Source organism: Leucopleurus acutus (assembly GCF_964270905.1).
Source record: "Leucopleurus acutus genome assembly, chromosome: 12".
In the NCBI taxonomy this organism is placed as follows: Eukaryota; Metazoa; Chordata; class Mammalia; order Artiodactyla; family Delphinidae; genus Leucopleurus; species Leucopleurus acutus.
Window position 1 is genome coordinate 82,194,452 of NC_139154.1, and position 26,306 is coordinate 82,220,757.

Below are 26,306 nucleotides of genomic sequence, written 5' to 3' on the forward strand. Positions count from 1 at the left end.
CAGATTAGAATATTTGATTAAAAAATGAACACATATTACTGGGCAGCATGTCAGTATTCTAGCAAACATTCAGTTTTTTCATGAATTTTCAATTTAAAAAATCTTAGTTATACCTTTTCTTTTAATGAAAATAAAATGCTTCAGAAAAGAACACTGCTGGGAACTTATAACTGTTCATCTTCTAGCAGAAAGAGCCTTACTTGCCACGCCCCCCCCAATCAATCATCAGATCTAAAATTATTAAATCTCTTCCTACCACATCAGAGAAGAACAACAAAACATTCAGGTAGAGACATTACCTAAAATTCTTATAAAGCAAGACTCTCAATATTTCCATAAATTCTTTATAAATTTTCCCTACCTTATAAAAATGTTTAAATAGTAAACTGTAGTTATCTCAAAGGCCTAGATCTCTTTGAGAGGACCTCAGGAGATTTATGGTCAAAAAACCAGATTCTGAATAAACTGTCAACAGCTAACCAAAGTACAATGACAGCACCATCATTCTGGCTACCAAACGATTTCCTTCAGAGAGCGACGTAATTCTCAAATGTAATAATTCAAAAGAAAACAATGGACAACACTGAGTTCCAAAGCATGTTAAAAACTAAATACTGTAGCTTGGATTGGAAAAATACTGCAAATGAAGAGTTTTCAGTTTTCTGCTGACCAACAGTCAAAAGGCAATAAACCCCTGTAGTTATTTGCCTTATGCTTTCTTAAAGACTAATAAGAGGTTAAGATTAATAGTCTAAACCTCCCTAAAAACACAAAATCCTTGGAGCCTGAGATTTATTCAACCCTTTTTCTAAGAGGGAAGGAAATATAATTTATACATAACATACTTCTAAAACTGAATGTGAAAAAATGTGAAAAAATTAAATATAAACCATCTGATAATTCAAATCATTCCTTTTACAACCCTACCTTTAACCCAAGCACTGACAATGTGACACTTAAAATTAAGCCACAGAACACCTACCTCTTTATTCCATCGCTATTATCACAAGTTAGATAAACAACCTTCTCACCAGAGGATAAAATCCAGATAGTACTAAAGCACCTTCCAATTACACTTGGAATCACACACAGAATAGCAGTCTGCTCAGTGTTTTCACTTAAGCACCTTCATAATATATGTGGGTGGGCCTGTGTTATGCAAAATAGGTAAACACTATATAATTTTAGATTCTATTGGCTGAATTGAGAATTCACTTCTCCTCCCTCCTCCCTAAGGAAGTCTGCGTCCCAAAAGGGAAGAAACGGAAGTAAGAGGAAAGCACGGAACAATTTTTAACACTGGCTGAATTTCAAGTTATGGAATAAGGTACCTCAAAAGGGAGTATTCTATTTCTTAAAAGGCTGACTGAATTAAGTACATAAATGCTCTCTAAAAATGTCGGAAATATAACTAAGATACTGAACTATATTTTCATGATAAGAGTAATAGTCTATTTTAACAGATTTAGTATAATACTCCATCTGTTAAGAAAGAAACACTCCATTTAAAAAAAACTGAAGAATCAATACCACTCATATGTAAAGAAAAAGTACCCTTTTAGAACTATCAAATGAAGCAGATTTTTTTGGTCTTGTTATAAAAAACTACATTATCCCAGGCATAAGAACAGGTGAACATTCAATCATATTTTTAATTGATCATGCTTGTCTATTTCCAGCTTTATACTTTAAAATAGATTCACTGGGTGTTCATAAACATGGAGAAATGATAGCAGTATCCAGAGGGAGTTGGGATTATACAAGTTTCACCAAATAGCTACTGAAGGCACCTGACTTACTGACTTAAGCTGCTTTTAGATCATCCTACTCATAAGCTTCATTTGAGGAGTTACTGCCTGCTTCTCCCAATTCCCCTGTACCTTTTCTTAACAAATGTGTTTCCTTATGGTGAAGGGTTACACATGTAACTTGTATATTCCTCTACACAAAGGTGAATCTGTTTTGTGCTTAATTACATTTAAGTTTTTTTAAGCATGCTAAATTAAGTCACAAGAGCAAATTCTGCTCCATACCTGTTCAATAAGCTGCATATGCAAACCATCTATACTCCTCACCCACTAAACTGTTGTTCAGCTTGAGTCTAGGGGGTGTATGCTCTTACACAAAAATACTTTTGGTAGCCCTAGGTCTAATAATATCTTGTCACAAAATGAACCCTCTTCTAGCTTATAGCTACAAGTCTACTTCTGTTGCTACCCAGCATTCCATAACTGTGTCACATCCCCTGAAGCTATTCTTGTGTAAATCTGCATACTGTTTCTTTTGCTCATTCTGCTGGCAGCAGGCCCACTTAGGTTACTGTAAAGTAAATCTGCTCAGGTAGTCTGCTTTTGTCCAATGTAGATACATGTTCAGTTCAGGAAACCTATTTGTAAAAATGATCTGGGCATATTCTAACATATTGCTATTTGGTGATCCTGCCATGTCATGTGCTTCTAGGCTGATGAAACTGCTCAAGTAGCCGGACATGACAGGTCCAACACTTATACTAAACAGAATGTAGTTGTTATTGACTATGCCTTAAACTTGATTCCACAACAAAACCTGAGGACCTGCCATTCTTTAGACCAATATATTGACCTCAATTTTGGGATTGTATTTCTTGCTCAACTCCTAAGGCAGTCAATGTATCAATAGCTCATATACTGTCATAATGACTTACCTTAATGATTAAAAGTAGAGCATTAAGAGTATAAAAATTCCTTACATATTTCAAGCTCTGTGTTTATACCAAATAATCTCCTGAAGGAATATATTTTTCTTAAAGAGCTCTAAGAAAACATTAAGGACAAAACCTCCCTATTTACTAAGTGAGTATGATGAGCAATTTTTAAATGGGACAAAGACCCATATTCATAAGGGAAAAGGGCTAGAATTAAATATTTAAGTTTTTCTTTCCCAATTTGAATTGACTAGTTACCTGTTTTATTTTTCTTTTCACATGCGATTTATTTACAATGATGTCTGATTAAATAACATCATGGAAGCCAGTCAAATACAAAAATAAAACATTAAGTAGCTTTGTTGGCTGGTAGGAATCAAAGTTACCAAACTCTGGCAGATGGACCTTAATCTCAATGACCTTTCCCCCACTCTTCTTCCATATCTGCCTTGGCTTACAGGTGTCAAACTTCGTTCTTGTCCTCACCTACAATATCTGAACTTCTGGCACTTATCTCAGTTGGGCTCAGAGACCAACAAAAAACTTTCAGTACCCTGAAAACTTTAAAAAATCAATCCAGAAGAAAACTAAACAAAACAAAGTATACTTACCTCACAATTTCTATGCCTTTTTCAGATGTTTCTTTTCTCATGTCCTATTTTTCTTATGTGTTGTAGTTTAGGTTTTGATTTTACCTTTGGACACAACTGACCTCTGAGAGCTTGCTTCTCCCCTAATGATCTCTGAATACTTCTGAGGATGCAATCAAGGACTCATTCCTCCTATAGTCCCTTTACCTCTAGCCACACCCACAGCAGGCTTATAAATTATTTCATCCTTTAGTTCCACCTCACCGGTGACAGCTATGTCATGTTCCTCTAACCCATAAGGCAAATTCACATAGATGGCCTTGGCTACTCCCCAATAAGCGTTTACTGAATATCTACATGTGCCCAGTTTTTTACTTGCCAAATGCATCTAACTCTCATCCTTTTGAGGAAAAGGTATTTGGAGCCTAAGATTTTTCAACAAGGCATATCTTCCTTGTTTAGGGGCAGGAAGAAGAAGAAAAACGTCACTGGTATTACTGTATCATATAACCACTTATTAAAGCTGGAAAGAACCCTAACGAATATCCTCTCAGCTTACTCAATTTTCAATTCCCTCATTTTATAGATGAGGAAAATCTACAACCAGAGAGGGTAAGGTATTTGATTAAGTCATAGGACTAAGTAGTGGAACCAGCTAATAGATCTTTTGACTTCTGTTAGGTTGTTTCATTAGTTTTGGAGGCAATACTACAAACACTAAAGAACAGAGCAGGCAGCTAACAAGTAACTCACACCTTGTACCATAGTATTATCACATGAGATGGCCAAGTATTTACCTTTAGCTCTATTCTTTGCTGTGTGTTGTTACTTTATACCATAAAGAAAAAGCTGAAAATTAGACAAATAAAAGTTTGATGATGTGCATACCATGGAGATTTCTTTCTTTTTGCTCACCAGATGGGTCATGCCTCCCCGAACTGGTCACACTCCCGCTTTGTCAGCTTTGCTAACCTGTAAGTCTCCCTAAACAAACCAAAGAAATCTAGATATCAAAAGCACTGCATTAGATAACCCACAGAATGGTATATATCTATATCCAGGTACAGATATATAAAGAACTCTCGTAATTAAATAATAAAAATATAAATAATCTAACTAAAATTTGGTAAGGGAATCTGAAAAAAGACTTCTCCAAAGACAGACAAATGACCAATGACTACAGGAAAAAAAAATGCTCAACATCAATAGCCATTAGGGAAAGGTAAATCAAAACCATAATGAGATACCATTTCACACCCACTAGGATGGCTATCATCCATAAAAGAAATATTGTCAAGGATGTGGAAAATTCAAAATCAAAATCACTGCTGGTAGGAAAGTAAAAAGTGCAGTCACTTTGGAAAACAGTCTGGCAATTCCTCAAGGGATTAAACACAAGGTTATCATATGACCCAGGAATTCCACTCCTAGGTACATATTCAAGAGAAATGAAAACATATGTCCAAAGACTTCTGCATGAATGTTCATAGTAGGATTATTCTTAATAGCCAAGAAGTAGAAACAACCCAAATGTCCAACAACTGATGAATGGATAAATAAAACGTGGCACATCCATACAACTGAATGTTATTTGGCAATAAAAAGGAATAATATACTAATACATGCTACAACATGGATGAACTTTGAAAACATTATGCTAAGAGAAAGAAGGCAACCACAAAGGATTACATATTACAATTTCATTTATTTGAAATGTCCAGAGTAGTCAAATCCAGAGACAAAAAGTATGATTAATGGTTGCCTAGGGCTGGGATGGGGGTGTGGCTGGGAAGGGGTGATGGCTAAATGCTATGGGGTTTCTTTTTCAGGTGATGAAAACGTTCCAAAATTGACTGTGATGATGGTTGCACAACTCCATGACTATACTAAAAACCACTGAAGTATATATTTTACGTTGGTTAAACTGTATGGTATATAAATTACATCTTAATGAAGCTATTATAATGACAAAGAGAGAAAGAAAGCATTACCACAGTAAAAAAAACAAAAAAACCTGCCATAAATTCAAGATCACTGGATGCTGGCATGCACCTGGAATTCAAATACTGCTCTTGAACTTGCTATTTCCTGAACCACAGAAACTGAGGGAAACAATCATTTGAACGTTCTACAAGATATACAAGTTTTCACAAACAGAGCTGAAGACTTTCCCAAACCACCTGCTTTTTGTACCAGAAATCTCAAAATTCACAATTAGGCTTGGAATTTCTAATTTCACATTCTGTTTCAATCTACCTTTAATTGTAGACACAGGTTTTCTGGCTTTTTTTTTGGTTTGGTTTTGCTGACATCTTACATCACCTTCAGCGAGTTCGAGTGACGGGTGTTTCCTCGAACACCAACCAACTCATCAATTCTCTGACACCAGCTGGGTGTCCAAGAATTCAATTTAATTCTGACACTACCTGGAGTAAGCTCAGATCCCACAAGTTAAAGGACTCAGTCCTACAGAAGGGCCCCATTTCAGATGTCAGCTGCAAATCCCAGGCAACCCTTAATTCTGCTATAAATTGTGGGTTCCCATGACTACCTCTTCATGCTCCATAATTTACTAGAATGGCTCACACAACTCAGGAAAACACTTAACGTTTACCAGTTTACTATACAGGGAAGTATTATTTAAATATTTAAAGTATTAAACAGCTTATAGTCTTATTTGGCTAAATAGCTGAAAACAGTTAGAAAATTAATATCTAGGTTACCAGATGATGGTATCTCTCCACAACAGGATTATGAGAGAAGTCACCCTTCTCTCAATATTCTAGATTCCATTAAATGCTTATTGATGATTTCTTCTACTAACAACAGCAATTATGGGCTTCCTTGCACTTTAATCAACTTAGATGTTTGAGTAATTTTCAAACTGAGGCCTGTGGTCTCCTTACTTTCACATCTAGAGTCACATCTAGAGTCTAATAATGCAATTACTAATCCAACATATTATTGAGCATTCACTACAATGCCAGAAGCAATAGTATTCAAACTAATGCAAAAGGTATGATTCCCTATACTACCTCTCATTTACTTATAGTTATGAAAACAAAGGTGTAAATCAGTCAGACTAACCCAAATCAGTAAAGGACAGGTACCCAATTAAAACAAAAGACAATAGATAAGGTAAGACTTCAAAGAAAAGTGTTACCACTTTGGTGTAAGAGGACCCAGGGAAAGCTTCATAGAAAGAGAGGTATTTGAGCTGGGCCTTGGGAGACAGTCTAGATTCTGGTAAGTGGGGAAAAGGCATTTCAGGTGGGAGAAACAACTTGCATCAAGATTAAAAAAGGCAAGCGGAAAAAATGTATTGTGTGCTCAGGAAAGGGTAGGTTCCCAGGAGTGAAGGGTTTGGTTAGGAGACCAATAAACAGTAAGCCTGGAAATCAGGGACCATGTAACCTTCTGTAGACTCAGTGACTGTATCAGCAAGCATTGATAAATGTACTGAATGAGATGGAGCTGAAAGGTAAAGAAGTGCCTGATATAGTGGGCCTTAAGAGTCTGGGTAGAGATTGAACTTACTCTGGAGTTAGTCCAAAGTCTTTAAATAAAGCTTTCAGAAAAGGAAGAAAACAAACTTGTATTACCTACTATGTAGCTAGTAAGAACTTTACATTTGTTAAACTCAATCTTTACAACTGTCTTATGACAGATGAGGAAATCAGGCAAAATAATTTGCTCAAGGTCATTTCGAAACTAAGTGGCAAAAGCTGACATCTGAGTTTAAACACACATCCTGTCTACCATTCTACACAGCAAAAGTCAACCAATCAATCAAGACAGGGCCAAAAGATGTCTGGCCACAATGTCTAGGATAAAAATAATTATATATTTCAAATTAAATTTTTTAGTCTGCTTATTACTACATTATGGTAAAATGGGTTTTTGCCAAATTTGGGTAGAATGTTGGGATAGTCTGACCCAAAATATAGGCTGTAGTAGACACATAAAATTCATTTTGGGCATTCTTGGAAAGTCGTCTCAAAGAAAGAGTTATCTTTCCAAACAGAGTAAACTGATATAAGAGAAGTTAATCTGAAGAGGGAAATATATGCCAATTCATTAAGATGAAATGGATGATGTAAGCCATAGAAAGCCCACAAGGACACAAGCAGCATGGCTCCTTTTCTCATTACTGCTTCTCCTCACAATTTTTTACTGTTTATTTATGAAAATCTACATTGATGAATACAGAAGGCTGGTGTGCACTCCCTCAGCATTTGTGTATATTAATATTCAATTTCTCCCAGAGGTAAAGCTCCTTCCCCAAGGAAGGCAGGAGACCCTTGGGGTCACCACACAGGGATGGATTTGTACCTTTCCTTTTTCACAGGTTGATGGATCAAGAACAGATTAGTAATGTGGCTCTCTCCCTAAGTGAGATCAGTTGCATACATGTTTCTGGAAGGCAAGTATGTAAATAAAGTACGAAGCTGTATATAAAGCTGAAAGATGCTTATTAAACTTTTTAAAACTAGCCAGGCCAAACTGATCAAAAGGAATCTGTTTGATGTTGGATATGGTTTTCATATTTTTAGGTACTGAGAACCAGTACTGACAAACTGACAAACCAGAAAAACTGACAAATCAGAACTGACAAACCTGACCAAGGATCAGTTTACCTGTAAGAATGAGAAGCTGGGTGGGGTAGATTGGAAGGAAACTAAAGAAATCACTCATCCGTTATGATTTTTAATATTTGTACAATAAAACCTCAGTTTAAAAAATTCAGTTCAGCATAAAGAAAAAGTATGACAACAATTATTGATTCCTCTTTATATCTTGACAATAGATAAAATCTCTTTACACTGTATTTTTTCAATAGTGGACAGACTACCAAGACCAGAAAAAACATTCTCTTAAAGCATATTAACTTGCAAAAGCCCAGGTTGTTACATAACCCTTTTGCTGATATTTATTAAACAATAACAATAAAACATGGGAGAACAAAAGCACAAAACTCATCCAATTTCAAGCCATTAAAAGTTGGTTTGAAAAAAAAAAAAGTTGGTTTGAAAACTTTTCAGAGTATGATTCTGTATAAGTTTGTTTGGAGATCATGCTTTAGTAGATTATGAGCATCACAGCAATGTTTCTTTCAGGTTTTTAACACTGATGAATTGGAAGTGGATGCCTTTTGGAACTTCATCGTGTTAAAAGTATATTCATTTAATGCTGCTTTAACTGTTTTCTCAAACTGTATTTCCAACCAGAACTTGACTGCAACAACTGCAATTTTGCTAACCATAGTTCTTTTCCTTGTTGTCAAAGTAATTTTGTACCTGAAATTGGAACTAACCTGGAAAATCTAGGTTGTTGCCTCAGTTAACATTTGAAAGTCAGAATTTAACTTCCCTCTAATTACATTTGTTAGGAATGACCACTAAACAGGAAGAGATCCTTTTTTCCAACTGGTTCTCCATCTTAGTTTATTGACTTTTTTCCCATCAGTCACCTCAGTTAAAACCAGATTCTTCCCATCCCTATGGTTTAGAATCTATATTTCGTACACCAGACACCTGAAAAGAAGGAATGCTGTTAAATCGAGTTCCCTTCTTTTTTTTTTTTTTTACGGTACGCGGGCCTCCCACTGCTGTGGCCTCTCCCGCCGCGGAGCACAGGGTCCGGACGCGCAGGCTCAGCGGCCGTGGCTCACGGGCGCAGCCGCTCCGCGGCACGTGGGATCCCCCTGGACCGGGGCACGAACCCGCGTCCCCCGCATCGGCAGGCGGACTCCCAACCACCGTGCCACCAGAGAAGCCCTCGAGGTCCCTTTTAAGTAATTTCAGTTCAAGCTAAGATTGGGTAGATGAAAAACATGTTTTCTTCACATCAAAACTGAAAACCTATTTGTATCAAAACTGACATACAAAGGTGTGTGTGTGTGGTGGGGGGCTGGGGGAGAGTACAGTTTTAAAGGCCAGAAAAATAACACTGTCTATCCTGAAATTTCTAAAGTTAAGGTTAGTTCTGTAAACATTTATGAAGTACCTACTATGGGTCAAGTACTGTGCCAGGAGTTATAGATACAAAGATTAAATGAAAAACATTCTTATCTTAAAGGAGTCATTAAAATTAGGGAAAACACCTTTTCCCCCTAGAATTCTTCTGAGATTTCCTATTTTAACCATATAATGGTCTTATAAGGAAATCAAGTTATACACTATACACGTCTACGCTTTTAAAACTAAGCGATCAGATTTGTAAATGTACTTTTTAAAAGTACCGTATACATTTTAATTGCCACCACCATTTCTTTCTTTTTTCCTCTCCCACTACAGAATTTTTTTTTTTTTTACAGGACCTAAAATTTTTCATTTTTAACCAGAGTTACAGACTGAGTTGAACTCGAACTAATATGACATCTATAATGAGTTTTTTAAAAATTCTTAATTTGCTTCTACTGTTATCTTTAATTGTTTGTCCTAATTATGCTTCCTGCCTTTACTGGAGTTTTATTGCAGAGTATATGATAGTATGTTTAAATTTCCACACATATCTTTGAATTTCATACAGCTTACAATTCGTAAAGAGGATCTCCTCTATCAATATTTTCACATATTAACATCTGTCAAAGCACTGAGTTTTATGTGCATTAACAGGATTATTTTTCATAATAGAAATAAGATTTAATTAACATATTGCTCTTTCTCTTTGAAGGCCCTGACATAGACAAGAAATTGCTATTTGGATATGTAAGTTTGGAGGGCCTTTGGAGTTTTTTGGTTTTGTTTTTACCTTTGACTATATAGCATTTGGTCTATCACTGTGTTTACTGAGCCAAGTATCTACAAAGACAAATAGCAAAGCTTTCTATTCATTCCACTAAATCAATTAGGTTATTCACACATTTACTGAACACTTGCCAAAAAGTCCTTTTTTTTGGTAGCAATAAAAAGCAATCTTATAATAAAGGTGTATTTTGTTTTGGTAAAAAAAAAGCCAGGGTTCTCAAATTCATATTGCAACTCTTGCTTCACTTGCCTTCAATATTGTGTAGGTGGAGGAAAGAAACCAAGACATTCAGAACAAAATGTGAAGTCAAGGGAAATTTTTAGACAGCAATAAATGGTGAAAATGACTTCAACTTATTGTCAGAACAATCCTTTGTAGAGAAACATAAATGCAGGCACTTTAATATACCCCTGACATTCAATGAAAAAAATACTAGGCACACAATACCACAGATTCAGATCTTATTTGTTTAAACTAATTTGGGCTCTTTTTCATATAATTCAATAAACTGCAATTATAATCATTCGAATAGGCTTTGTCTAATTGCTCTTTTTAAGACTTAAATTCTTAATAATTCATGAAATATATTATTCCCTTTTTTATTATAAAAATGTTCTTCAGTAAATATTCAGACCATTTATAAATTTTCTAAGACCACTCATTTAATGTCACACTGTATTGTGGAAAATCCACTTTAAATGAACCATCCTAGATTTGTAAAATGCACTAACACCTATATAAAAACCACGTAAATAAATATATTGCTGATTCTAGAAGATGTAGAATACAGTCTACAATTGGTAATACTGCTATCCATATACTGTTACAGGGATTTCTTTAATAATGACTCTAATGTTAGAACATTAATTTAGCACCCCCTAAGGCAATGTATGTACTATTAAGATTTTATTCAAATCATTGATTACCTATAGAGAAACAATGTAATTTTTGTTAGAAATGATTCTCAACTAGTATTTATACTAGGAAGAGTTACTGTGGTGGCTGAAATAGAAAGCTCCCCAGTTGATGTGCCCCAATGAGCTCCATTACTTCAATTTTTAATTTTTAAACCATGTGTCTTTTAAATCCACTGTAATTCAAATTCTTTCCAACTTCTTCCCAAGTATAAAGTGCTACGGCTGTCCTTCTCTATGTCATATATAACACACGTTTTTGACAAAAATGAAACTGAATATATAATAAATGCTCAGTAAACAGTAACTTTTAATGTTATCCCTATTTACCTGTAAAAAAATTCTGTTAATGTTTCAAGACCCATTTGATATTCCTTCTCCAATCAGGAAATTTTTCCTCATCCCCTAAACTCTTATCCTTATATCCAGCTTTGCATTACAGTTATGTATGACCTTGTGCTACCTCTCCTATTAAAGCTGAAAACTCCCCCAAAAGAAAGAGTGTTTTGCTCATTTTGCAGCACTTAATAATAAAGGAAAAGATGATGTTAAATATACATTTACATTAGATTCCTTTGGAGTCTTCATTTTAATTTTGGTGGATAAAGCATAAATATTTCTGGGGTGTCAAGAAATTTAAAAGAAAAAATCTAAAATTTCCTAGAGACTATAGAATATTAAAGCCTTATGAGGATGGATGTACTCATTCGTATACATATTAATGTAACATAAGAACTAGAAGGAGATAGCTAAATGCTTATATTAGAGACTGAAATGTAAATATCACTTGCCACTTCATTTCATATTTTTGATGTTAAAAAGCAAGAAAAACCCTACAATGGGTATCTTATTTTTTCAGTAAGAACCAAGTTTTCATTTTCAGACTAAAATCAATCATAGAAATCAATATGTAATGTCTTTACTAGTGTCCCTTATAGCCCCTTACTCCACCTCCTCTCACCAAGGCCCTGAGTGTCCAGGACAGAATATTCGATTTTATGGTTCTTTATGAAGTTCTTGGTCCAAGAGCCCAGTCTGCTTAAGGCATTAAAGAAGTGTTAACCTCGGGCTTCCCTGGTGGTGCAGTGGTTGACAGTCAGCCTGCCGATGCAGGGGACACGGGTTCGTGCCCCGGTCCGGGAAGATCCCACATGCCGCGGAGCGGCTGGGCCCGTGAGCCATGGCCGCTGAGCCTGCGCGTCCAGAGCCTGTGCTCGGCAACGGGAGAGGCCACAGCAGTGAGAGGCCCGCGTACCGCAAAAGAAAAAAAAAAAAAAAAAAAAGTGTTAACCTAGAAAAAGATGCTAATCCATAAAGACACTGCCCTATATCACAAGAACTAGTTATCAACAAACTGGATTACCATAGATAATAGGAAAATTAGTAGTAGGCTATTTGTTAACATAGCACCAAATTTTAAATTTTGATACATTCTCAAAGCTCTTCAGAGGTGAAAAGTCTAGCAATTCCCATTTACATACTGCTTTAAACAGTAATTTGGAAGTGAAATTATACAAATTCCAAATTAGCGCTAAATACTAAATTAAAAAAAATCAAACTGGTCTTTGAGTGCCAACTCTTAAAATGGAAAAGATACTATAAAATACATCTATTTTCCACTGCTCATAAAACATTCACTCTTCTGGTGGTATAATGATATCTTCATTCCCTTATTGTAAATACATATAGTTTATGTGTGTCTGTAGTTGACTACACCCTCAAACTCAATAGCTGGGTACATGGCTCTGTCCCGACAATCCAAACTTCACATTCCCTTGGCTGCAAGGGAAGTGGGCTACTATGAGCCCATGAGATGCAGTGAGACTTTTGCTGGGACTTCTACGAAAAAGATGGTTAATCTTTCCAGATATACATAACTAAGGATTTAGGGGCTGAAGGGACTGAAGTTATCTTTTGCTTATGTAGGGCTGGAGAACAAAGCTAACACTGAGGAAGCAGTGACAAGAAACATACAGAAATTGCGTCTTGATGACATTATTTGAGCCTTGGGTGGAGCCATTCTTGACGCCACACCTATCCTGGACCAGTTTACACAAACCGTTATAAATCTCCTTCCCCCGCCCCCTGGGCTCACCCCTACCTAAGTCAGTTTGAATGGAGTTTTCTGTAAAAAATAGAGTCTTAGCTGATATAACAACTATTTTAAGTGTTTTCCAATAATAAATACACTAGGTCATAAAACTCAGTTCCAAAAACAAGGTAAGAACAGACTCTTCCCCATAGATGATTCTGGCTTTTCAAAATCCACTCTCCTTCTCAAGAACCCCCCACCCCCTGCTAAGTTCAAAAACTATGAAAGACTTCATATCTTCTGCCTTTATACTGTCTTAATACAAAAAAATTTTTTTTTTTGCCGCCAAGGAATAAGAATAAAAAATCAACAATGGAAAGAAGAAATAAGTAATTGGGGGGAGGGGGGAAGTAAATCCTCTATAGAAACTGTAAATAATATCCAGATGTGCTTTTTACTAAACAGTTAAATGAGAGTCAGAGACTAAAGCTTATAAAATTAAGCAGATTCAACTACATCTAGAATCTAATACAAAGATATAATGCTAAAATCAAAGTTCTTATTTGAAAATCAGCCAATAAAATTAAAATTTAAAGACAAATTTCTTGGGAAATTGAAATGTCTTAGACTTCTGAAAACAGACAAATCACTACATAATTTCAAAAGAGGTAACAGTTAATCAAAATCATAAAAATTATTGATTTTAAGCATATTATGTGGATACAACATGCTATTGAGCCCCCAAGTCATTCTGAAAATTTTAGCTAAAGAGGATTTAACAGAGTAAGTAAATGACAACAACTGAAGTCACTTAAGAGTAATACAGAATTAGTACTTCCATTTTCTAGGGATTTTCGTGACTTAACTGCTAACAAGAAAGGGAAAAAAACAAAAAATACACATGGAATAAAATAGAATTAAGATGTATATCCTTGTGCTTCTCATATCTTACTGAAGTGAAATGTTACCTGCATATTTTAGATCTTCTACATTTTAAACACCAGGTGTGTTTGCTGGAATGAATTACAATACTCTTAGGATCACGACGAGACCATTAATTTGGAGTCCATGTGCAAAAGGATGAGATAAATTCTTATTAGTTGAGATGAAGTAAAATAGAGTGGTTAAGGGAGTTCTGGAGTCAGACTGTCTATGTTGACTCTTGGCACTGTCATTTAATAGGTGTGAGACTTGGACCAACTGTACAGTTGGTCAGTTTCCTCTCCTGTAAACCTGAGATAATAATAAGTAATAATCTTAACACGTACGCAGTGCTTATCGTAAGTGCCAGGCATTTTTCAAAGACTTTTACATATTAATTCTTTAACTCCTTCTTAGGAGATATTAATGTTCTTAGGAGATAAATAATAATAACTCTTGTGATTCCCATTAGTTTGATTTTGAACTTGAGAATCTGAGTTACCTTTGAGACATCCATGGGAAACAATTATACGTACAAGTCTGGAGCTTGGGATGGAAATATAAACCTGGAAATCTTCTACAAAAGAAATTACCTAGGAAGAGTACAGACTAAGAGAAGAGAACCTAAGACTAACCCTTGGACTTCCCTGGTGGCGCAGTGGTTGAGAATCCACCTGCCAATGCAGGGGACACGGGTTCAAGCCCTGGTCTGGAAAGATCCCACATGCCGTGAAGCAACTAAACCCGTGCGTCACAACTTCTGAGCTTGCACTCTAGAGCCCACGAGCCACAACTACTGAGCCCACGTGCTGCAACTACTGAAGCCCGTGCGCCTAGAGCCCGTGCTCCGCAACAAGAGAAGCCACCACAATGAGAAGCCTGCACACCACAATGAATAGTCCCCGCTCACCACAACTAGAGAAAGCCCGCACACAGCAATGAAGACCCAACGCAGCCAAAAAATAAATTAAAAAAAAAAAAAGACCAAGCCTTGTGGAATTCAAAAATTTAGGGTGCTGCAAGAACAGCAGCAGCTTCTGAAAGAGATTAAAAAAGCAACAGCATTATGGGGTTGGTGTAAGGTATATGGTGTCCTGGAAGCAAAGAAAAATGTTTCAAAAAGTAGGAAGTAGCAACAATGTCAAATGTTGCTGAGAGGTCAGGTAAGATAAATACTGGAAAAGTGTCATTGGATTTAGCAATATGGAGATAATAAGTGATCTCCTGAATCAAGAGACTTTCTTATCCTGAATCATACTGCTTCTCCTTTCTGATATACTTATTAAAAAATAGCAATAATAAATCATTTTGGGGGCTTCCCTGGTGGGGCAGCGGTTGAGAGTCCGCCTACCGATGCAGGGGACACGGGTTCGTGCCCCGGTCTGGGAAGATCCCACATGCTGCAAAGCGGCTGGGCCCGTGACCCATGCCTGCTGAGCCTGCGCGTCCGGAGCCTGTGCTCCGCAATGGGAGAGGCCACAACAGTGAGAGGCCCGCGTACCGCAAAAAAAAAAAAAAAGGCAGCTCAACATGAGTCTAGACACAGTTTTTCCCCAAGGCCATTTATGATTAACTATTATTACAGTGATGATGAAGTCCCTGATTGTTTGACATTTTCAGAAAAGACAACAACATACACCAAGAGCTGAAAACAGCTTTTGAAATTCCACTAGGCTAGTTTAAGTATAGATTCTGGATAGATGCAGGATTAACTTATGAGGCTTTCAAATCAGTGAGTTTATTACTATTTCCTACATTACTGAGTTCAAAAAGTATGCCATCCTATAGGTCAGTTAGTGCCAGCTAATACAATATACCATCCCTCCACCAGAATACACACCAAAAATAGCACAAGATAAAAAGAAGCTAAGTACATAAGACACAAATAGGAAAAGTGTTATACTTGCCATCTACATGTCACTTCTTTTATTAGGCCCTTAATTCATTCCAAGCCCTCTTTATAAATATAAAAAATGGCAGACAAATGTAGAAAACACTGTATAAGAGCAATGGGCACTACTAAAGCTGGCGAAGGAAGATAAACAGAGCCAGTGAGAGTGATGGAGAGATGAGCATGAGAGAGAGATGAAGTGAGAGAGGCAGGGATGTGGAATATGAGTATTTGCAATGCACAACGTGAAAGAAATAACCTAGAACCTGATGCTGCAACCATCTACAGAGCTTAAGTAATAGACTGAATTTCCATATAATTCTTAACTACTGTTAATCATCATCATCATCAATTCCAAGATGAAGTATATTTATCATGTATCATTTATCATGGTCATAATGTTTAAGTCAACATGAAATATAACATGTCCCTTTTGCAAAGCAACTTTTTTTCTTAAAATGCAAGGTGTATTATCATTACTATTCTCTACTTCATTTATAAGTATGAGTCTTAGCTCATTAGGTCATGGACAAACAGATTCAAGTTACAAGAATTATCTATCCATGGTCATGTTTACTATTTTGTGGGAACCAATTTTTTTCTTTCCTTCCTTCTCTTGCTTCCTCCCCTCTCTCTCTTTCTCTTCCTCCTCCCTCAGAAGTTATTTATTCCACAAAAATGGAAATGAAAAACAGATTCATAATCCTACCACCAAATCAAAAGACAAAGCTATTTCTAAAACGAGCCACACATAAGTACAGTCACCACCTTAGAATTTCAAAGTCCTTTCTGAAAAACTACCACCACTTTTATTTTACAGATGAACCAAAGATAGCTTTTTAAAGACTTTCAGAGTTAGTGGAAAGCCCAGAAATTAAACATGGGCTCTGTGTTCCATGCTCATAGGTTAGTGTTTAAAACACATTAAATAATCCGGCCTAGCAGCTCAATCTTAATGGTATGTGCAGTATATGAAGAAAGGGTCTGGCTATATACCTATCTACCTATCCACCAAAGGGACAAAAACTCTTGAGTGAATTGAACAACTAGATTCCTAACAATTTTCGGAAAAATAGGAAGCTTTGTTAAAGTATTCCTTATACAGTTATATACTTATATGCTTAGTGGTCACTTTCTGCAATCTATTATATAATAACATTTCACAAATTCTACTTAATCCCATTATATTCTACACATTATTGGTTAAAGAAAATATTGTGCCTTCCCGTTATGCATAATTAACTAGAAAAAGGATGTTTTCTTTATTCAGTGTTATCAGTAGAGTAAAAACCACTGAAATACGTTTAGTTTCTTAGGTTGGAAAACTTATTCTTTTTTTTTTACGGTACGCGGGCCTCTCACTGTTGTGGCCTCTCCCGTTGCGGAGCACAGGCTCCGCACGCGCGGGCTCAACGGCCATGGCTCACGGGCGTAGCCGCTCCGCGGCATGTGGGATCTTCCTGGACCGGGGCACGAACCCGTGTCCCCTGAATCGGCAGGCGGACTCTCAGCCACTGCGCCACCAGGGAAGCCCGAAAACTTATTCTTATAAAAAAAAAAAATGAACTAGTATCAAACTATTCAAAACTAGTAATCTCTACATGTATACTGCCCTTTAAGTAGAAGATTTAAAAAACCCATATTTATGGAAGGTTTTTTCTGGGGGTGGGGCTTTCAAACATTTGGAGGATGAGGACTGATTTTTCTATAATTTTAATAAAGATTTAAAAAGAGGGACTTTCCTGGTGGCGCAGTGGTTAAGAACCCGCCTACCAATGCAGGGAACACAGGTTCGAGCCCTGGTCCGGGAAGATCCCACATGCCGCGGAGCAACTAAGCCCGTGCGCCACAACTAGTGAGCCTGCGGGCCACAACTACTGAGACTGCATGCTGCAACTACTGAAGCCCGCGAGCCTAGAGCCCGTGCTCTGCAACGAGAAGCCACTGCAGTGAGAAGGCCACGCACCGCAACGAAGAGTAGCCCCCACTCACCACAACCAGAGAAAGCCCGCACGCAGCAACGGAGACCTAACGCAGCCAAAAATAAAATAAGTTTATTAAAAACAAAAAGATTTAAAAAGAGTTCTTTATGAGAAATCAGCATGTTCTTGAAAAAAGCACTAATCTGAGATTTGAAGCATGAATACAAGAAGACTTGAAAGCCAGATTCCTAACACTAAACGTGTGCTAGTCTTTCAATTCCCAAGTGTATGCCATTGCAACAAGAAAGTTATACAATTTCATTGCAACGATAAATGCCATCTCTTCGGTCTTGGATGCCTAACACAAATGAAACTTATCAGCAATGACTGTTTTGAATACTTAAGAAATATGCATGGTCTTGTATGTATATGTTATGTGTTTTAATGTATGAGACAGAACTTAAATATCCAAATGAATATAGTCTTTCCATATTAGTCACTCTCATTATATCCTTACTTTAAATGATGCTACAATTGTCCAGAACATTATTAAAATTCCTCTTTAGTCTATGGGTGGATCTGATTTTCAGAAACAGCAATGGCCTTCTCAGAGTAGATCTGACATTTACAAACAGCCTGAAGTTATTTCCTATTTTCTTTCTGTCAAAATCCTTTCTGAGTCATATCTGATAAATAAGGTATCATGTAGCTAATACCCCCCTCTTCCTTAAAAACAAGGCGGAAATAGAAAGTAATGAGCTCTGTTCATGAGTGGCTCTTAAACTGGCTTAGAAGGCAATTTAAACAAAAAAAAAGAACCAAAAAAATTTGAGTAATGCTAGTACTGTTGAAATAAGTGTAGAGCTTCCAGGGGGACTAAACTAGACTTATTTTAGATAAGTGTATAAAATAAATATCTTTACTTTAAAGGAAGGATGGACAACCAAGTCCTATACCATCTGGTCTCTACCCTTCCTTTATATTTCTGACTATCCCCTGCTATTCTCTCTCACTCTAACCCAGACACACGGGTTTTCTTGTAATTTCTTGCATTCCAGTCAAGCTCCATTCTCAGGGTCACTGTACTCACTGTTCCCTCCACCTGCCCTAAGATTACCTGCAAGGCTTACTCCCTCACCTCCTTCAGGTCTTTACTCAAATAACTATCACCTTCTCACTCCCATCCCATACTCACATCCCACATATTCCCTCTTCCCCCTTTCTGCTTTGTATGTGTAAAACTGTTAATTATGGAATTTTTCAAACATACACAAAAGTAGAGAGAATATAAGAAATCTCATGTATCCATTATCTAGTTTCAAAATTTTTTCGATATAGGGCCAATATTGTTTCATCTATGCTCCTCTCCCCTGCAAATTATTTTAAAGTAAAAAAATCCAGATATCAGATTTTATTTATTTATTTATTTTGCAGTACACGGGCCCCTCACCGCTGTGGCCTCTCCCGCTGCGGAGCACAGGCTCCAGATGCACAGGCCCAGCGGCCATGGCTCACAGGCCCAGCCGCTCCGCGGCATGAGGGATCTTCCCGGACCGGGGCACGAACCTGTGTCCCCTGCATCGGCAGGCGGACTCTCAACCACTGCGCCACCAGGGAAGCCCCAGATATCATATTTTAATTCATAAATATACCCCCAAAAGGTAAGGACTCTTGTTTTAAAGCCATAAAACATTACTATACCCTAAAAAAAATTGACAATTCCTTTTTATTAAATACCCATCAATGTCCAAATTTTTCATCAATATCCTTTCACAGTTAGTTTGCTCAAAGCAGGATCTAAGGTCCACACAATACATTTGGTGGATATGCCCCCTTTAGTTGCTTTTAATCTTATATCCCCCCATTTCTTGCTATTTATTTTTTAAAGAAACCAGGTCATTTGTCATTTAAACACAAGATATTTTACCTTTTTATTGTCTGTGTCTTGTTATTAGAATGTAAACACCATAAGGCAGAGATTTTAGTCTGTGTGATATCAGCATCTAGACCAGTGTCTGACACATAAAAGGCATCCAAAAAGTACAAAATGAATATTTGGCATTCATACCAAAAGCCCACCACCCACCCAACTGCAGAAATTGCTAATCACAGCACTCGCTCCTGCTGAGTCTGAACCAGGACTCCCAATTTTCTAAACATAACACTCCAGGCAGTCACTACCAGGCAATCAGATTTGATACCCAAGATGAAATCTACTGGCTATTTCCCTGCTTTAGCCCCCTTCAAAGTAAGTATACTTCTATCTCTAAAACAGATTCACATACCTAGTATCTGGAAATTTAGCTGAAGCTTAGCATAATAAATTACTGACTGTATTTCTTGTCAAGTATGTTTAAACATTTCTTAGCTCATTTTAGACAATTTAGGGGAAAAAGCAAATTGCAGCCAAAAAATTAATAGAAAAAGAAACTGCAGAACATGGTGGGAAACTGGGAGGTACTACATATTTTTAGAACTAGCAACATCCCAAGAGGTTTATTATAAAATAAAAATCAGCAATAAATTCTTTGAAAAGTAAATTACATGTGTACTCAATTAAAAACTTTTAACTACATGAATGGTCACGATTAACTGAGGGATGACAAACATCAGGATTTTCCCATAGGCACCAGCAACATATTCTATTTTTCTGTAAATGGTATTTTGAGGTGTAAAAAAGCATTACAGGCGTGATACAAGGAGTAACATGTAGAACTCTGCTTCTCTGAAACGGAGTTTATTGTGGCAAAAAATCTAAAACATCATATACAACATTCTGAAAAAATAATCAGGTGTTCTTAGACTCATTTGCAATTTACTTCTCTTAAATCACCTGATGAAGCTCTTTTCCTCTTAAGTTTACTTCTGAAGGAAGCTATGCTAATTGAAGGGCTCCAATCACATGTTCATCAGTTACTTCTATTTAAAAAGAAAAAAATCAGAAATTCTCTGACTCAGGAAATCTTGTGCTTTCTCTTTATTACTTGTAAATTCATTCAGCAAAAACAAAAACTATGTAGGGCCTACTAAGTGCAATTATTTTCAGCCTTTGGAAGGCACAACTATTAGAAGGGATCTTTCAAGAGAACATAAAACAAGCTAGTGGTACAACTTGAAATTATATCTAGTTCTTTCAGTGTCCAATATTTCTTGTTTTGAGGTTCCCACACATTAGTCTGGGGAAAATGTTCTCTGGCAGAGGTCAAACTTAAAGAAAAACAATAAACCTCCACTACCACATGTGTAAAAAAATACTCCAACAACCCAAATGCCTTGAAAGAATGCTTTCTATTTACTTTTCCTGTGTGATATATTTAGAGAGAATCATGAAAAGATGGCTAGAGATCTACAAACAGAAAATGCTAAGTGGAATTCACTCTTTACAGACTTTAGCTAGAATTTTGTCCCTTATACAATGTTGTCAGGAATCTGTAATATTGTTCTCTATAAAAACATCTTCACCAGGTTTCCTTCATTCTACTGATTTTCTTCCTTCTTTCTACTGGCTTTTAAATTTGTTTTATTCTCCTCAATTAAAAGACACAAATGTAACTATGAAATAAGATGATTTTTCCTAAGAAACTCCTAGAACCATCTCTCAGTGCCATCATGTGTTTGTCATTATGTTTTCATATACACAGTTAAAACAGATGAAATAAAACAATCAATATAAGCCTTTCTGATTTAATAAATATGAGAATAGGTCTATATTGACATGCCATGGTAAGATGTATGTATGCGAGAATGTTAGATAGTTTTCAATTCTACCTCCTCCAGCTTAAAATCTCTATCAGTTACAGAAGCTTCTGTCTGAAAACAATTGTTCGCAGAGCAGGACTACTATAGTCCTTATCATCTGACCTACTGGACAACCACAATAAGGCATATTCTGAATTGACAGAACTCTTCATATACAAGTGACATTCTGACAACCAGAAAGGAAGCTGAAACAAAGACAAAGGCAAACACACTCAGGCTTTCCCTTGAAACTTGGCTCTGTAGCTCAGCAGTACTAGACTCAGTTCCCTGCCCTGTACTTTTCACTCATTTCCTTTAAGGGGTCCCAAAGAAACTAGGAAACCTGCAATGCCAGCCTTTGACAGTCAACACTAACTTCTGCCTTTGGACTCCAGTGACTGAGCAGACATTGTGTTAGTAGCTACCTTAAAGTACAAATGCCTCTGGCAAATTTGGTTTGTAAACACTACAGAAAAAGTTCAACATAACCAACTGTAAGGTCACCTAAATGAAAATTTTAAGGAGAGCACAGATTTCCGCCCCCTCCCCCCAATCCGCCACTAAGGCACAATTCCCAGATCACTTTTTTGCAAGTCAATAAATACTACTATTATTACATTACAGCACTTCTATAATATTAATAAAAACCTAGGTGACAGTTTTCTCTTTAAAAGTCTTAAATTTATTAGATGAAGTACTATAACCACTTCACTACATACAATTTTCCATACACTTAACTGTATGTTCCAAACAACTTATTTTTCAATTTTTTAAACTCAAGATCTCTTTCAACATACTACAGAAAGGGGACAGCTTAGAGGATTAGGGGAAAAATATTAAAATAACAAATGTCTTTTCCTTTTCTGATGGGACCACCAGAATCTAAAGTCTGGGGGCAACTATAAAATACAAAATTAAATTCAAGAGAATTTAGGAGAAGAGAAAGTACTGTTACTACAGTTCTGATCATTAGTCATCTCAGGAAATAACTAGTAGAAATGATGCTTGATTTAAATTTTTAGTACCTTCCAGTTTGGTTCAACTACCAAAATAAACAAACTTGTCCTCAGAATTATGTATTTTCCTCCAGAAGAGGTTTTTGATGTGAATAAAAAACATAAGGAATTCATATGCTGTATTTGTACAAGAAGGACAATGTTTTGAAAGATATAAATCTGATCACACCGAGAAAACATTTTCTCTGTTAGCTATAAAGAAAACGTCATAAACTGAAACCGAAGAACTGGAGAAACCAAACCTTCTCCACAATTCAAAAATTTAAATTCACGCTACTATTCAAACTAAACAACAACAACACTGTTACGATTCTGCTCAGCTACAAAAGTAACACATATTCAATGTAGAAAAAGACAAAGCCAGTTCTAAAACAAAAGATCAGCTGCTAAGAAAACAAAATAACATTTTACAGAGTAAGAGAAGTACACAGTCTTTGAACCAAAACAAACAGATGACCGTTTCGTACACTTAAAGCGTCAGTTCTTAGCACAACCGGCGTCTTATGGATAAAGTGCTCACTCAATTATCTGATGACTAAACGGTGGGAAGGTTGTTGGTGCTATTAAAACCAAGACACATTTCCTTGTGTGTAGTGATTAAAATCTGTTAAGCCTCCATTAAAAAAATCTCTGTCCTCCCTCCCCCAACCCCCATCCCCCATCACTGCTCTCCCGCCTTGTAAGAGACCTGCATGTACAAAAATAAAAGTAGATGGGTGAGGTGAGTTTGTGATGTACAGTATTTTCCCCACTCGGAGTATTTTTCAAGACTCTTTTGAGGTTTTAAGATTCAAACACTATGTAAGAAGAGTTATTGTTTGAACTACCTAACATCACCCCTACTTCTTTTAGACTTTAGTTAGCCTGTAAGTAAAATGAGCACCTTTAACTTTTCCACGGGGCACTGAAGAACGAGTTCTTACTCATAGATGCTTTCAGGTCCTCAGACACCAGGTGCGGTGGAAGAGCAAGCGTATCCATCAATTAGAGAGCTCTTCTGGACCTCAGTTTACCCACTTACAGAAACGGGCTTATTAACGTGTTTCGTAGGGGCCCCGGAGGTGTAATTAATTAGTGTTTTTAAGTGCTCTGAGATCCAGAGATGAAAGAAAACGCGAAGGACACGCAAAGATGATGGCAATAGTCGTAACAAAAAAAAGAATGACTAACTCGGGAGTCTGTGTTATGTAAGGAAGGAAGAAGTTATCAGATTCGCACAAACAAAAGCCCACCACCCCCTTTGTTTCTCTTTTTTCTGTCTTGCTCCCCGCCCCCGCGGAGCTCCCCTCCAGCAGCTGGCGGCCCGGCGCGGGGCGTAGGGCGCGGGGCGTAGGGCGCGGGGCTCGGACTTGGCTGCCGCGCGCCCGCACTCAGGCGGAGGGGGAGGGGGCGCCCGCCGGCTCCTGACAAAGGCGCTTCCTACTGCGAGAGCGCGGGATGCAGGCGCCGCAAACTCCTCTCTCGGCCGCCTCCGGCGCGGGGGCGCGCAGGCGGGCGGGGAGAGCCGGCCGGCCGCCGGGGGAAGCTGCCGAGGAAGTTGCGCGCCCGCCTGGCCCGCGTCCCTCGGTGGCCCCGCCGCGACCCCTCCCACGGCACGCCGCGGCCACACTCACCGGACAATTGCTGGTGCCCGGAATCCCAGCACGGCCCCGAGACCCGGAGCGAGGGGGGTGAAGGGTGCGTGCGCGAGGAGCACGAGCAGACAGCCCAGCGTTCCACCGCAGCCTTCCTCGCCTGCCGGCCGAGCCCGGCGAGAGGAAGTTGGCCGCAGAGCCAAGAGCTGGAGAAGCCGCGGGCGGAGGGAAAGCCGTGGGGTCCGCTTTGTGATGCGCTCCCGGAGGGCTCGAGGCAAATCCGAACGCGCGGCGCGGCTTGTGCAGCTGCTGGAGGCGGCGGCGGCGCCCCCCGACGGTTCCTCCGCCTCACACCGCCTCTGGGTCACTGACACACTCTCGGAGGGAGGGGAGGGGACTAGCTGGAGGGCGGGGCCGGAGGGAGGGGACGGGGGTAGGGCCACAGCGGGAGGCGGCGCTGCAGCGCCGAGTGGTCTCTTGGGAGTTGTAGTTCTCTGCCTGAAGAAAAAAGGTGCACCTTGTTGAGATCGTTTCCGGGCTCGCTCTGCACCACGCATGCTCGAGGGGAGAGGCTCGGCCCCACTGTTACTATGCTCACCGACACCCTAAGGAAGGGTACGTGTTCAGTGCTGCTCCTGGCTGAACAAGGCCCTCCTTGTATTATTGTGCTGTTAGGGATCCCGCTCTTCGCTAGTCCTTCTTACTTCGCTCCACCTCCAACTCCTACCCTCACCACTCATAAGTGCGCAGTGAAATCTGACTTCCTCACCATATCTCGGTCTTCCCTTCTGCTTAATTTTATCCCATAAATTCGGAATCACGAATACCCAGTTCCCACCCTTCCCTCAGGCGAATCCTCTCTGCCTTAAATTCAAGGTTTTCTTTGCTTGTTTTTGTTTTTTTCAACCTAAGACTTGTAGAAAGGTAGTAGCTGCCAATAACATAACAGTTAATTAGGTTACAAAACGGCTAGGAACATTGCCACTGTCAGATTCCGGTAGTTCATTTCTTCGCTCAATTAGTCACATCTAACTTTAAGGCCAGTAAAGGTAAAGCTTGGGATTAAGATCGCTGTATCTTACTTGATCAGTGCAAAATAATCCAAATTTCTAAAATTTTAAGGCCTACAATTTTTAAGAAATACAAATTTCATAAAGTAGAAGTTTAAAAGATAAGTGGAAATTTGAACATTGTTTACGGTATATACATTGGCCAGCTTTCATTTGGCAATAAGAGAAATCTGAAGCAAGGTCTGAGTATGCTGTTGGGCTCATCAGCTAACTCGACACCCACAAAGGGCACCCAGGTGTGAATAGGTGGTGGAGGAGAGTGGTGAAAGGCAGGACATGTTATTGGATCTCCAGAGGACTATAGGCAGCCTGCCCCAAGCTCTTTTGTTTTCCTTCTCTGCCTACCTAGAACCCCATATTCTGGAAGAAAAAGATTAATGCTTAGAAATCAGGAATACAGGAAAAGTTAAGGTTTTCGGATAGAGAGTTTCGAGATCAAGTATCCTTATGTTTGCAGACCACATAATTATTCATTCAAAAAACATTTATTGAGTATACCATGTCTCAGGCACTTTATTAGTTCCCAGAAATAGAGATACAGGAATGTAAAAGAAGGATTTATTATTTTCAAAGTGTTTACTGTGCAGAGGAGGAGCCAGGTAAATAAACAGACTCAGTGTGATAAATACTTTAGTAGGAAAGTACACTAGGTGCCTTGACACACAGTTACCCCAGACTCAGGCAGGGTCAGGAAATGCTTCAAAGAACATTTAAACTTGAGGATGACTAGGAGTTAGTGTGTTTGTGTGCTCTGGTGGAGGAAGGAGAAGGGAGAAGTGAGTGAGAGTATTGGGAGCATAGGTTAGGGTTACGGTTAGGGCAGCGAGAGTAAAGTGCTAGAGGCGTGAGAGCAAAGAGTATTTTGGTTCAGCAAAGAGTTCAGCATTGCCTGTGGTAGGATGGGATTGAAGGGAGTGGCAAAAGGAGACACAAGAAGGTAAAAGAGACAGATCATGAAGAATCTTGTACAATACGCAAAGAATGTAGAGTCTTTTCTAGAAGCAAGGGAAAGCCATGCCAGGATTGGAAGCAGATGAAATTTTGGTAAGGTATACACTTTAGAAATGCATTTTATACATTTAAAAAAAGAGAGCCTGAACTGGCACTGGCACTAGCAAGAGACAGAACTGAGGGAAATCAGACACTATTTAAGGAATAGAATTACTAGAACCTAGTGAGTAAATTTCCTGTGTTTGGGGGTGAAG

At 38.2% G+C, this 26,306-nt stretch overlaps 1 protein-coding gene across 1 annotated transcript in view; it reads right to left on the reverse strand.

The window, feature by feature from the left end:
• The window catches only part of PELI1 (pellino E3 ubiquitin protein ligase 1), a 48,702-nt gene extending 24,331 nt beyond the window's left edge, over positions 1-24,371 (reverse strand). The window contains exon 1 of the mRNA XM_082851894.1: positions 24,071-24,371. The gene's annotated coding sequence lies outside the window, so the exon portion shown is untranslated. The remainder of the gene's footprint in view (positions 1-24,070) is intronic.
• Positions 24,372-26,306: the final 1,935 nt, after the last annotated feature.